Below are 12642 nucleotides of genomic sequence, written 5' to 3' on the forward strand. Positions count from 1 at the left end.
TACCAAAAAGATATCTGCATGCACACATTTGTTGCAGTGTTAATCACAATAGCCAAGATATGGAAAAAACCTAAGTGTCTAACACAAGGAATATTATTCAGCCATGAGAAAGAAGGAAATCCTGTCATTTGGAAAATTACAGATGAACCTTGAGGGCATTATGCTTAGTGAGATAAGCCAGACAAAGGAAGACAAATATTGTATGATATCACTTACATATGAACTCTAAAATAGCTGAAGTCCATAGAAACAAAGTATGGAATGGTGATTATCAGGGGCTGCGAGGAGGAGGAATTAGAAAGACTTTGCTAAAGGGTATAAACTTGAAAATAGAATATAAATAAGTTGTGCAGATCTAATAGACAACACAGAGATCACAGGCAACTGCATTTAAAATTGCTAAGACACTAAATCATAAATGTACTCACCACAAAAAAAATACAGTTGTGTGACAATTACAATCATATGATAGAGGTTTAGGTAAAGCTATAGTGGTAATCATATTGCTGTATATAAATGGATCAAAAGAACATATTATAGACCTTTAAACATTTAAAGTAGAACTGTATAATCTCTCTTATATGTGTAATCAAAAGAGCCAAACTCGTAGAAATGAGACAGGGACCCTTTGCTGCAGTGCTGCAATGCTTGCACCTGGACAAATGTCTCCTCAAGTAACAAAATACAAAGAAATTATAAGGGACTAAAAATAACTGTGTGATTATGCAGTTGGGGTAAATTCTGGACAAAACATAAAAAAGACCAAGAAAGCCCAGCTGACACTTCTGAAGAGCCGGAACAAAGCAGGGGTTGGGAGCAAACGCAGCATGCTGCACATACCCCCTACATACAACACCACAAAGGGGTTAGCAAATCACCTAAGCCAACCCTCTGGCCAGATCCCTGGACAAGCCCCCACATAAGGAACCAGCTCTCCACACCTCGGGGAGCAAGCTAGCATGGGAACCTGTTACTTGTTCTAGCTCCCTCCTGCTGCAGCAGGGGCCTCAATAAAGCTTTGCCTGAATTTCTTGTCTGGCCATTGATCAATTTCTATTGATTAAGGAAGCCAAGAACCCTGGTCAGTAACAGAAACAGAGAATAGAATGGTGGTTGCCAGGGGATAGGGAGTGGGGGAAATGAGAAGATGCTGATCAAAGAATACAAATCTCCAGTCATAAGATGAATAAGTTCTGGGAAATCTAATGGCAGCATGGTGACTACAGTTAACATTACTGTATTATATACTTGCAAGTGGCTAAGAGAATAAATCTCAAGTGTCCTCACCACACACAAAAAATATGTAATTATGTGAGGTTATAGAAATGTTAGCTAACCTTATTATGGTAATCATTTCACAATATATATGTGTATGAAATCACCACCTTAAATGTATACAATGTTATATGTCAATTATATCTACACAAAGTTTCAGGAAAGGGAAAAAAAGACAAACTATAAACCGAGTTACAAGGAAAGTGAGAGACTCAATGAAAATTCCTTTGAAAAATATCTTACCTGTCATCCCATGCTAACTTTCTTCAATCAGAGATATTATCTAACATTCCAAGCTTAGCAAGAATAAAAATAAAAGCATGTCCCTGACAATGCACATCGCAATCCTCCCCTTGGGAACTGGTTACAAATACAGAGTGTTTGTCCCCACTCAAGAGTGACTAAATCAGAACCTTTGAGAATAGGGCCAAGAATTTGCTTTGTTAATTAACTCCTGAGGTGAAATAAATGTCTTTAAATTTTAGTTCACTAGTTGAAGCTTTCCTTCCCCAAGAGCGTGCAGCACAACTACAAAGGGGGAGATTTTTAACAGGAAGATTCATCTCATTAGACTTTACCACAAACATTGTATGAATTGAATGAAACGGAATAGTGAAGCACTACCTACTGGTAACACCAACTGCGTTTTAAAGATGAGTTAATATCCACAGAGAAATAACACATTTTTAGAAATACTGCCAGTCAAATCATGTTTCCTAACACATAAACTCCTTTTATAATACATTTAGCTTGATACAAATGCATAGATACCAGACATGACTGTTTTAAAAGAATTATACCATATTTAAGAGCTGAGCCAGGCCATTTGTGATTTTTTAAAGGTATGTCATCAATCTTAATCTATTATTCCAAAAAGCCAGCATTCTTTTGCTATCATTATCTACTTAAAGTCTACCAACGATTGTTGTTTTTTGCATGATTGGCACTCTGCTGAAAGGTAGAGAAGTGAGGCTGAATAGGATTCACATTTATTGGGTGCCTACTTTACATTAGGCAACTGGGCCTTTATTCTAAATTGGGTTATAATGCTTTTTGAGAACACTTTACTTGCTTAAAAGATACAATGCTAATACCGGAAATGCGAAATCATTTTTACAAAAATAGTTACAAGGGAAAATGTCCTTGCTATAATTTTATGGGAGGTAAAAATCATCTGCATTTAAAATTATATATTAAATAGAAAATATACTGAAAGTAACATATCAAATATTAATTATAATTGCCTAAGAGTTGGGGGATTGTGAGTAAAGTTAAGCATGCATTTCACACTTTTTTATACTATACAAATTTTGAATAATAATTTTTTAAACTTTAAGAATAAAATAAATATAGTATGCAAAAACTAATACAGAGCACTCTAGTTTTATGTGATCAATCAGCTAATATGTGAAATTTTATTTTTTTAAATTTTTTTCTCCAACATTCTTGTCTTCTTGGAATCCAATAATGTTTCTGGATTTGTGGCATGCTTTTCCTTTTATAATATCTTTTATTCATCCTTTTGTATTAGGATTCTTTATTCTATTGCTACATATAAACTATGACTATCAAATATATGGGTTTCAAAAGTACTATCTATTCTAAGTTTTCATTTAACTAGCTCAACATTTTTCCCTCTAAACGTGATTTTTGGGCTCCCAGGATAATATACAAAAGTTAGATGCCTCTCTAATTTATGGATCACTGATTTTACTAATCCTGTCATTCCTCCTATCATTGTGGGAGCAGTATTCCTTGCTTCAATTCCTCACTCAGAAAAGCCAACATTCTTATGAAATTTTTACATGAGATCCGGTTAGGGAAAACTTTAGGAAAATTCTTCCTAAAAGCATAAAATTATTCCGGTGTGAGACATTTTGGATTTGCCTCTCTGTTGATAAGGAGGAACCATTGTTCCCAAGTGTGTTATGCCATAGGTAGCTATACCCTTTCTTGTAAAGACAGTTCTTTCTTTGTACAAGAAGAATGAACAGCATATGCAAATTCCGTACTCTCACTTAGGGGTCCTGCTGCCTACAACTAAGCAATGTGTATCTCCTGAATATATTGATGTAGAAATGCGTTTCTTTGTTTAAGATCTAGTAAAATTGCCTGGCAAGGATCTCCCCACCACCCCACCCCCAACCAATTATAATGAGGTTAACCCCTGGAAAGATGGAGATAGATTTTATCATTGCTCCAGTATTTCTGTCCTGTCAGCCCTGAAACTCAGAGCCTTGCAGATCATGGTACCTCTCTTCTCTTTCACCCCCAATTACCAAAGGAAGAAAAGGAAGTTAGAACACAAGACCCTTTAAAAGAGTCAAGTCCTTCACCAGCAGTTCTGAAGGTAGTGCTGGTAACATTCAAAAGTCATTTGGGTATTGCATTTGCTAGAGAATAAAAGGGCATGTGACTACATCTGACCATTGCCAGGTCTCTTAGGGTTCTAAAACCTCTATCAAATTTCAATTCAATAAGATACAGTCTCATCTGGAAAATGCATTCACGCCTGATTTGAGGCAATTCCTAAAACAGAGCTACCTGATACTACAAAATATTCTCCAAGCTCCTCTCATCATTTTCCCTTCTATCTCAAGACTTCTAAGGGTCTTAAAAATATACCCCATTATCTACACCACCACCAATCAGGCAACTTAGAATTTCTTTAGTCATATAAAATTCTGAGTCCTTTATATATGCAAAAAGTCCCAAGCTACATAGTTTTTTTTTTTTTTTTTGGTGGTACGTGGGCCTCTCTCTGTTGTGGCCTCTCCCGTTGCGAAGCACAGGCTCCGGACGCGCAGGGTCAGCGGCCATGGCTCACAGTCCCAGCCACTCCGTGGCATGTGGGATCCTCCCAGACTGGGGCACGAACCCGTGTTCCCTGCAACGGCAGGCGGACTCCAAACCACTACGCCACCAGGGAAACCCATACATAGATTTTTATAAGCACTTTTTACCTTTCCCTCTTCTATCACAGTAGTTGTAACCAACCACAAGCAAAACTTTGATGCACAAGTCTTCATCATTGTCATAGCAACAAATATAGAATGTGAAGAAATAGCCACTATCAAATAAAAGTTTTTGGCTAATAAAGAGTCATAATGCACACAAAGGTACTCAGTCTCAGAGAAAGGGTAACTCTTTATACTAATTCTTAATTAAAACACACAAAAAAGCGGAAGTTGTAAATATTTCTAAAAACTTATTCCCTTTAGCACAGCTCACTTTGATTCCATCTGAATTAGGTCACTATAGCATTGGACCTCTCCCACACTAATTCTTACTAACAGCCTAGAGGGAGTTACTTTTAACTATCACTCTGCTCAGAAACTTATTATACTAGGTTTTTCAAAGTACAATTTCTGGGAAAGAATACAGATGCTGAAAGAAGGGCAAATGTTAGCTAAATGAATAAAGCTGATGTTAAATCGTCTGAGCATTATTGGTTTGCTTCTTTTTTTCAGAGGACCTAAAGAAATTCCTGCAACAGCAGAAACTGCAAGTACAAAAATAATTTATTAGGAACCACTTTTTTTCTTACCTTTTCTTTAGAATATATTAATTAATTAGTAACAAAGACATGTTTAAGGGGGAGTAAGAAATGCCATTGCAATAAGTAAATTATCAGTGATAATGTGGTGAGGCGTACGTCATATGAATAATTTTGTAATTGTTGAAGTACTAAACTTGAAATCAGTTCAACTAACTCTTGTCCAGAATACGTCTTGGGGAATATGATAAAAATCAATCAGTGAGCATCTATTGAGCATCTAGCATGAGCACAGTAATATCATAGGTACAGTTAAGAAAAGAAAAATATCAGACATGTATGTATAAATGAATACAAACAGCATATTAAATTGAATAGAAAAGTCTGGAGGTACATAAAAAGCTTAGTAAATGTGTGAGTAATCAAAAGGAAACTGACAAACCATCATTATAACAGAAGAATTTGACATAGAGCTCTTGGCCTTTAAAAAATTCAGAAGAACAAATATAAACAATTACATACCTATAATTATAACACTATGAACTAAATTTAATAAATTTATCTACATTAAATTATAGACCATTTGGGACTTCCCTGGTGGAGCAGTGGTTAAGAATCGGCCTGCCAGTGCAGGGGACACAGGTTTAGCCCTGGTCTGGGAAGATCCTACATGCTGTGGAGCAATTAAGCCCATGTGCCACAACTATTGAGTCTGCACTCTAGAACCTGAGAGCCACAACTACTGAGCCACAACTACTGAAACCCTCACACCTAGAGCCCGTGCTCCACAACAAGAGAAGCCACTACAATGCGGAGCCTGCACACTGCAATGAAGAGTAGCTCCCACTTGCTGCAACTAGAGAAAAGCCCATGTGCAGCAATGAAGACCCAATGCAGCCAAAAAAGAAAATAATGATAACTATAGATCATTTACAGTTTGTATTTACATTCTATTCAAATGTCACTGGAACATTTACAAAAATAGCTTATATATTCAGCCATAAAGCAAACCTCAAAACATCCCAGAGTGTAGAAATTTTACCATTTATATTTGTTGACTTTAGTGTAACAAAATGTAAATAATGACAAAAATCAAATAAAAATAGCAAATGGAGTACAGTAGTATATTAAAGAGCAATACAATTTAACAAAATGAGTTTTGTTTCAGAAGTATGAATGGCTTAATAGTCTGAAATCTATCAATATAATTCATTACTTTAATAAATCAAGCAGAAAAATTCAACATCCTCTTCTAATTTTTTACAACTTTAGACAGTTACAAATTAAAAAATACTTTTGTGATCTAATAAATAAAATCAATATCAAAAAAGCAACTAATAATATAATTAAAGGTAAAACCCATAACTTTTTCCATTGAATTCAAAAAGGAACAAAGAATATGACCTTAATACAACAGTGTTATTCAATGTTGCTCTGGAATTTAAGATAAATAATAAGCAAAATAAAGATACAAAAATTAGTTATAACATTAATAGTTGACAATTAAATACTAGCAATAATGAGATACATATAAAATTGCAGTCTTTTACTTTTTTAATTTAATTTTTTATACAGCATGTTCTTAACAGTTATCTATTTTATACATACTAGTGTACATAGGTCAAACCCAGTCACCCAGTTCGTCACACCACCAGCACCACCCCCAGCCACTATCTCCCCTTGTGTCCATACATTTGTTCTCTACATCTGTGTCTCTATTTCTGCTCTGTAAACTGGTTCATATATATGCACCATATTTCTAGATTCCACATATATGTGTTAATATACAATATTTGTTATTCTCTTTCTGACTTCACTCTGTATAACAGTCTGTAGATCCATCCATGTCTCTACAAATGACCCAATTTCATTCCTTTTTATGGCTAGTATTCCATTGTATATATGTAACACATCTTCTTTATCCATTGATCTGCTGATGGGCACTTAGGGTGTTTCCATGACCTGGTTATTGTAAATAGTGCTGCAATGAACATTGGGGTGCATATGTCTTGTTGAATTTTGGTTTTCTCTGGATGTATGTCCAGTAGTGGGATTGCTGGGTAATTCTATTTTTAATTTTTGAAGGAACATCCATAATGTTCTCTATAGTGGCTGCATCAACTTACATTCCCACAAACAGTGCAAGAGGGTTACCTTTTCTCCACACCCTCTCCAGCATTGGTTGTTTGTAGATTTTCTGATGATGCCCATTGTAACTGGTGTGAGGTGATACCTCATTGTAGTTTTGATTTGCATTTTGATTTCATTTGATTTGCATAATTAATGATGTTGAGCAGCCTTTCATGAACTTTTGGGCAATCTATATGTCTTCTTTGGAGAGATGTCTGTTTAGGTCTTCTGCAGATTTTTTGTTTGGGTTGTTTGTTTTTTTAATATTGACCTGCATGAGCTGTTTATATATTTTGGAGATTAATCCTTTGTCCGTTGATTTATTTGCAAATATTTTTGTCCATTCTGAGGGTTGTCTTTTTGTCTTGTATCTAGTTTCCCTTGCTTTGCAAAAGGTTTCAAGTTTCATTAGGTCCCATTTGTTTATTTTTGTTTTTATTTCCTTTTCTCTAGGAGGTGGATCAAAAAAAATCTTGCTGTGATTTATGTCAAAGAATATTCTTCTATGTTTTCCTCTATGAATTTTATAGTGCTCAGTCTTACATTTATGTCTCTAATCCGTTTTGAGTTTATTTTTGTGTATGGTGTTAGGGAGTGTTCTAATTTCATTCTTTTACATGTAGCTGTCCAGTTTTCCCAGCACCACTTATTGAAGGGACTGTCTTTTCTCCATTGTATATCCTTGCCTCCTTTTTCGTAGATTAGTTGAGCATAGGTGCGTGGGTTTATCTCTGGGCTTTCTATCCTGTTCCATTGATCTATACTTCTGTTTTTGTGCCAGTACCATATTGTTTTCATTACTGTAGCTTTGTAGTATAGTCTGAAGTCAGGGAGTCTGATTCCTCCAGCTCTGTTTTTTTCCTCCAAGACTGCTTTTCGGGGTCTTTTGTGTTTCCATACAAATTTTAAGATTTTTTGTTCTAGTTCTGCAAAATATTCCACTGGTAATTTGATAAGTATTGCATTAAATCTTTAGATTGCTTTGGGTAGTATAGTCATTTTCACAGTATTGATTCTTCCAATCCAAGAAAATGGTATATGCCTCCATCTGTTTGTGTCATCTTTCATTTCTTTAATCAGTGTCTTATGTTTTTTGAGTACAGGTCTTTTACCTCATTAGGTAGGTTTATTCCTTGGTATTTTATTATTTTTGTTACAATGGTGAAATTGATTGTTTTCTTAATTTCTCTTTTTTTGATATTTTGTTGTTAGTGTATGGGAATGCAAGAGATTTCTGTGCATTTATTTTGCATCCTGCAACTTTAACAAATTAATTGATTAGCTCTAGTAGTTTTCTGGTGGCATCTTTAGGATTCTCTATGTATAGTATCATGTCATCTGCAAACAGTGACAGTTTTACTTCTTCTTTTCTAATTTGTATTCCTTTTATTTCTTTTTCGTCTCTGATTGCTGTGGCTAGGACTTCCAAATCTATGTTGAAAAATAATGGCGAGAGTGGACATCCTTGTATTGTTCCTGATCTTAGAGGAAATGCTTTCAGTTTTTCACTGTTGAGAATGATGTTGGCTTTGTGTTTATCATATATGGCCTTTATTATGTTGAGGTAGGTCACTTCTATGCCTACTTTCTGGAGAGTTTTCATCATAAATGGTGTTGAATTTTGTCAAAAGCTTTTTCTGCATCTATTGAGATGATCATATGGTTTTTACTCTTCAATTTGTTAATATGGTGTATCACATTGGTTGATTTACGTATATTGAAGAATCCTTGCATCCCTGGGATAAATCCCACTTGATCATGGTGTATGATCCTTTTAATGTGTTGTTAGTTCCTGTGTGCTAGTATTTTGTTGAGGATTTTTGCATCTATATTCATCAGTGCTATTAGTCTGTAATTTTCATTTTTTTGTGATGTCTTTCTTTGGTTCTGGTATCAGGGGGAGGGTGGCCTCATAGAACGAGTTTGGGAGTGTCCTTCCCGCTGCAATTTTTTGGAAGATTTTGAGAAGAATGGGTGTTACATCTTCTCTAAATGTTTGATAGAATTTACCTGTGAAACCCTCTGGTCCTGGACTTTTGTTTGTTGGAAGGTGTTTAATCACAGTTTCAATTTCATTACTTGTGATTGGTCTGTTCATATTTTGCACTTATTCTCGGTTCAGTTTTGGATGGCTATATCTTTCTAAGAATTTGTCCGTTTCTTCTTGGTTTTCCATTTTATTGGCATAGAGTTGCTCGTAGTAGTCTCTTATGATGCTTTGTATTTCTGTGGTGTCCATTTTATCTTCTCCTTTTTCAATTTTAATTTTATTGATTTGAGGCCTCTCTCTCTTTTTCTTGACGTGTCTGGCCAAAGATTTCTCAATTTTGTTTATCTTCTCAAAGGACCAATGTTTGATTTTATTGATTTCTGCTATTGTTCTCTTTGTTTCTATTTCATTTATTTCTACTCTGATCTTTATGATTTCTCTCCTTCCACTAACTTTGGGTTTTGTTTGTTCTTTCTCTAGTTCCTTTAGGTGTAAGATTAGATTGTTTATTTGAGATTTTTCTTGTTTTTTGAGGTAGGTTTGTATTGCTATAAACTTCCCACTTAGAACTGCTTTTGTTGCATGCCATATGTTTTGGATCATCTTTTTTTGTTGTTGTAATTTGTCTCTAAGTATATTTTGATTTCCTCTTTGATTTCATCAATGATCTCTTGGTTATTAAGTAATGTATTGTTTAGCCTCCATGTGTTTGTGTTTTTTACGTTTTTTTCCTGTACTTGATTTCTAATCTCATAGCGTTCTGATCGAAAAGATGCTTGATGTGATTTCAATTTTCTTAAATTTACCAAGGCTTGATTTGTGACCCAAGATGTGATCAATCCTGGAAAATGTGCCATGTGCACTTGAGAAGAAAGTGTAATCTGCTGTTTTTGTATGGAATGTCCTATAAATATCAATTAAATCTATCTGATCTATTGTGTCATTTAAAGCTTGTGTTTCCTTATTAATTTCTGTCTGGATGATCTGTCCATTGGTGTAAGTGAGGTGTTAGAGTCACCCACTATTATGTGTTACTGCTGATTTCCTCTTTTGCCTTAGGTATTGAGTTGTTCCTATATTGGGTGCATATATATTTATAATTGTTATGTCTTCTTCTCGTATTGATACCTTGATCATTATGTAGTGTTCTTCCTTGTCTCTTGAAACATTCTTTATTTTAAAGTCTATTTTATCTGATACGAGTATTGCTACTCCAGCTTTCTTTTGATTTCCATTTGCATGGAATATCTTTCCATCCCCTCATTTTCAGTCTGTATGTGTCCCTAGGTCTGAAGTTGGTCTCTTGTAGGTAGCATATATATTGGTCTTGTTTTTGTATCCATTCAGTGAGCCTGTGCCTTTGGTTGCAGCATTTAATCCATTCATGTTTAAGGTAATTATCGATATGTAAGTTCCTATTACCATTTTCTTAATTATTAAGGGTTTGTTTCTGTAAGTCCTTTTCTTCGCTTGTGCTTCCCACTTAGAGAAGTTCCTTTAGCATTTATTGTAGAGCTGGTTTGGTGGTGCTGAATTCTCTTAGCTTTCACTTGTTTGTAAAGCTTTTGATTTCTCTATCAAATCTGAATGAGATCCTTCCTGGGCAGAGTAATCTTGGTTGTAGTTTCTTCCCGTTCATCATTTTTAATATATCGTGCCAGTCCCTTCTGGTTTGTAGAGTTTCTGCTGAGAAATCAGCTGTTAACCTTATGTGAGTCCCCTTTTCTGTTGTTTGTCATTTTTCCCTTGTTGCTTTCAATAATTCTTCTTTGTCTTTAATTTTTGTCAATTTGATTACTATGTGTCTCAGCATGTTTCTCCTTGGGTTTATCCTCCTGGGACTCTCTGTGCTTCCTGGACTTGGGTGGCTATTTTCTTTCCCATATTAGGGAAGTTTTCAATTATAATCTCTTCAAATATTTTCTCAGTCTTTTCTCTCGCTCTTCTCCTTCTGGGACCCCTATAATGTGAATGTTGTTGCATTTAATGTTGTCCCAGAAGTCTCTTAGGCTGTCTTCACTTCTTTTTATTCTTTTTTTTTTCTTTATTCTGTTCCATGGCAGTGAATTTCACCATTGTCTTCCAGGTCACTTATCTGTTCTGCCTCAGTTGTTCTGCTATTGATTCCTTCTAGTGTAGTTTTCATTTCAGTTACTGTATTGTTCATCTCTGTTTGTTCTTTAATTCTTCTAGGTGTTTGTTCTTTAATTCTTCTATGTCTTTGTTAAACATTTCTTGCATTTTCTTGATCTTTGCCTCCATTCCTTTACTGAGGTCTCAGATCATCTTCACTATCATTATTCTGAATTCCTTTTCCGGAAGGTTGCCTATCTCCAGTTCATTTAGTTGCTTTTTTGGTGTTTTATCTTTTTCCTTCATCTGGTACAAAATCTCTGCCTTTTCATCTTGTCTATCTTTCTGTGAATGTGGTTTTCCTTCCAAAGGCTACAGAATTGTAGATCTTCTTGCTTGTGCTGTCTGCCCTCTCAGCAGAGACTTTTATTCTTGAATCAGTGTAGTTCCAATAAAATTACCATCAAACCAACTCCAACAAAATACCCATTATTTACAATTTCCAAGTATTTACCTGTGTGGAAAAAGATTGTGAAAAATGAAGGAGAGTGAGCTTGGCCAAGATGGCGGAGTAGGTAGACCCTGAGCTCACTTCCCTCTCCCAGGCACACAAAAATTGCAGCTATGTACAGAGCAACTACTAATGAGAAAACCTGCAATTGACCAGAAAATTCTTCTATATATAAAAATATAAAGGAACCACAATGAAACACGTAGGAGGGGCAGAGTCACAGTATAGTCAAGACACAACCTTGTGGGGTGACCCACCAATAGGAGAATAATTATAGTTTGCAGAGTTTCTCCCCAAGGAGCAATGTGTCAGAGCCCATATCAGGCCCCTCATCCCAGAGGTCCTGTACTGAGTAGAAGAGTCCCCAGAATATTTGGTTTTGAAGACCAGTGAGGCTTACTTTTGGGGTACATAGGGAGTGGAGGGAAACAGAGACTCCACTTTTAAAGGGCACACATAAAATCTCACACTCCAGGACCCATGGCAGAAAGAGTAATTTGAAATGTGTGAGTCAAACCCACCTCCTGATCTTGGAGAGTCTCCCAGAGATAGAAGAAGCAACTGGAGCTCATCTTGGCATATACACACTGGCAGCACCCATTTCTGGAACTTGTACTACCACATGGTTGCCATTTTGAAATCTTCCCACTAGCTTATTAGGACCAGGAATCAGCCCTGATCACCATACGTTAGGCATGAGTACTGAACACCTCAAACCAAGCAAACAGCCAGGTAGGGGCAGCAGGCTGCCTTAAGACCCCCTGAATGCACAGCTGCTGTGGATATGACCCTGTTCTACCAGAAACTACAGGACACATCTTCTCCCACCACTGACCAGGTACCAGCTGCAGGACTCCCTGAGCTACCAGTGAGCCAGCTCTAGCCTCAGGACCAGCCTCACTCAACAGTAGTCAGGCAACAGCACCAGGATCCCCAGGACCCCAGCCCCCACCAGCAGACTAACAAACCAATGCTGTGACACCCTCAGGGCGCTGCAGCCAGAGACTCTGAGACCCATCTTTGCCTGCCAAGGACCATCTTTTTCTGCCAGAGGACCAGCATGTGCTTCAGGATCAGCCACTAAAAACTGGTGGGTAAGCATAAGCCCCAGGACCACATGGGCCTCACCCATGTCCACCAGCAGGGGTACACAAAACCCAGGACCAC

Source organism: Delphinapterus leucas, chromosome 13 (genome assembly GCF_059928025.1).
Source record: "Delphinapterus leucas isolate spDelLeu-1000000601 "Yukka" chromosome 13, BTC_Dleu_Yukka2, whole genome shotgun sequence".
Classification (NCBI taxonomy): domain Eukaryota; kingdom Metazoa; phylum Chordata; class Mammalia; order Artiodactyla; family Monodontidae; genus Delphinapterus; species Delphinapterus leucas.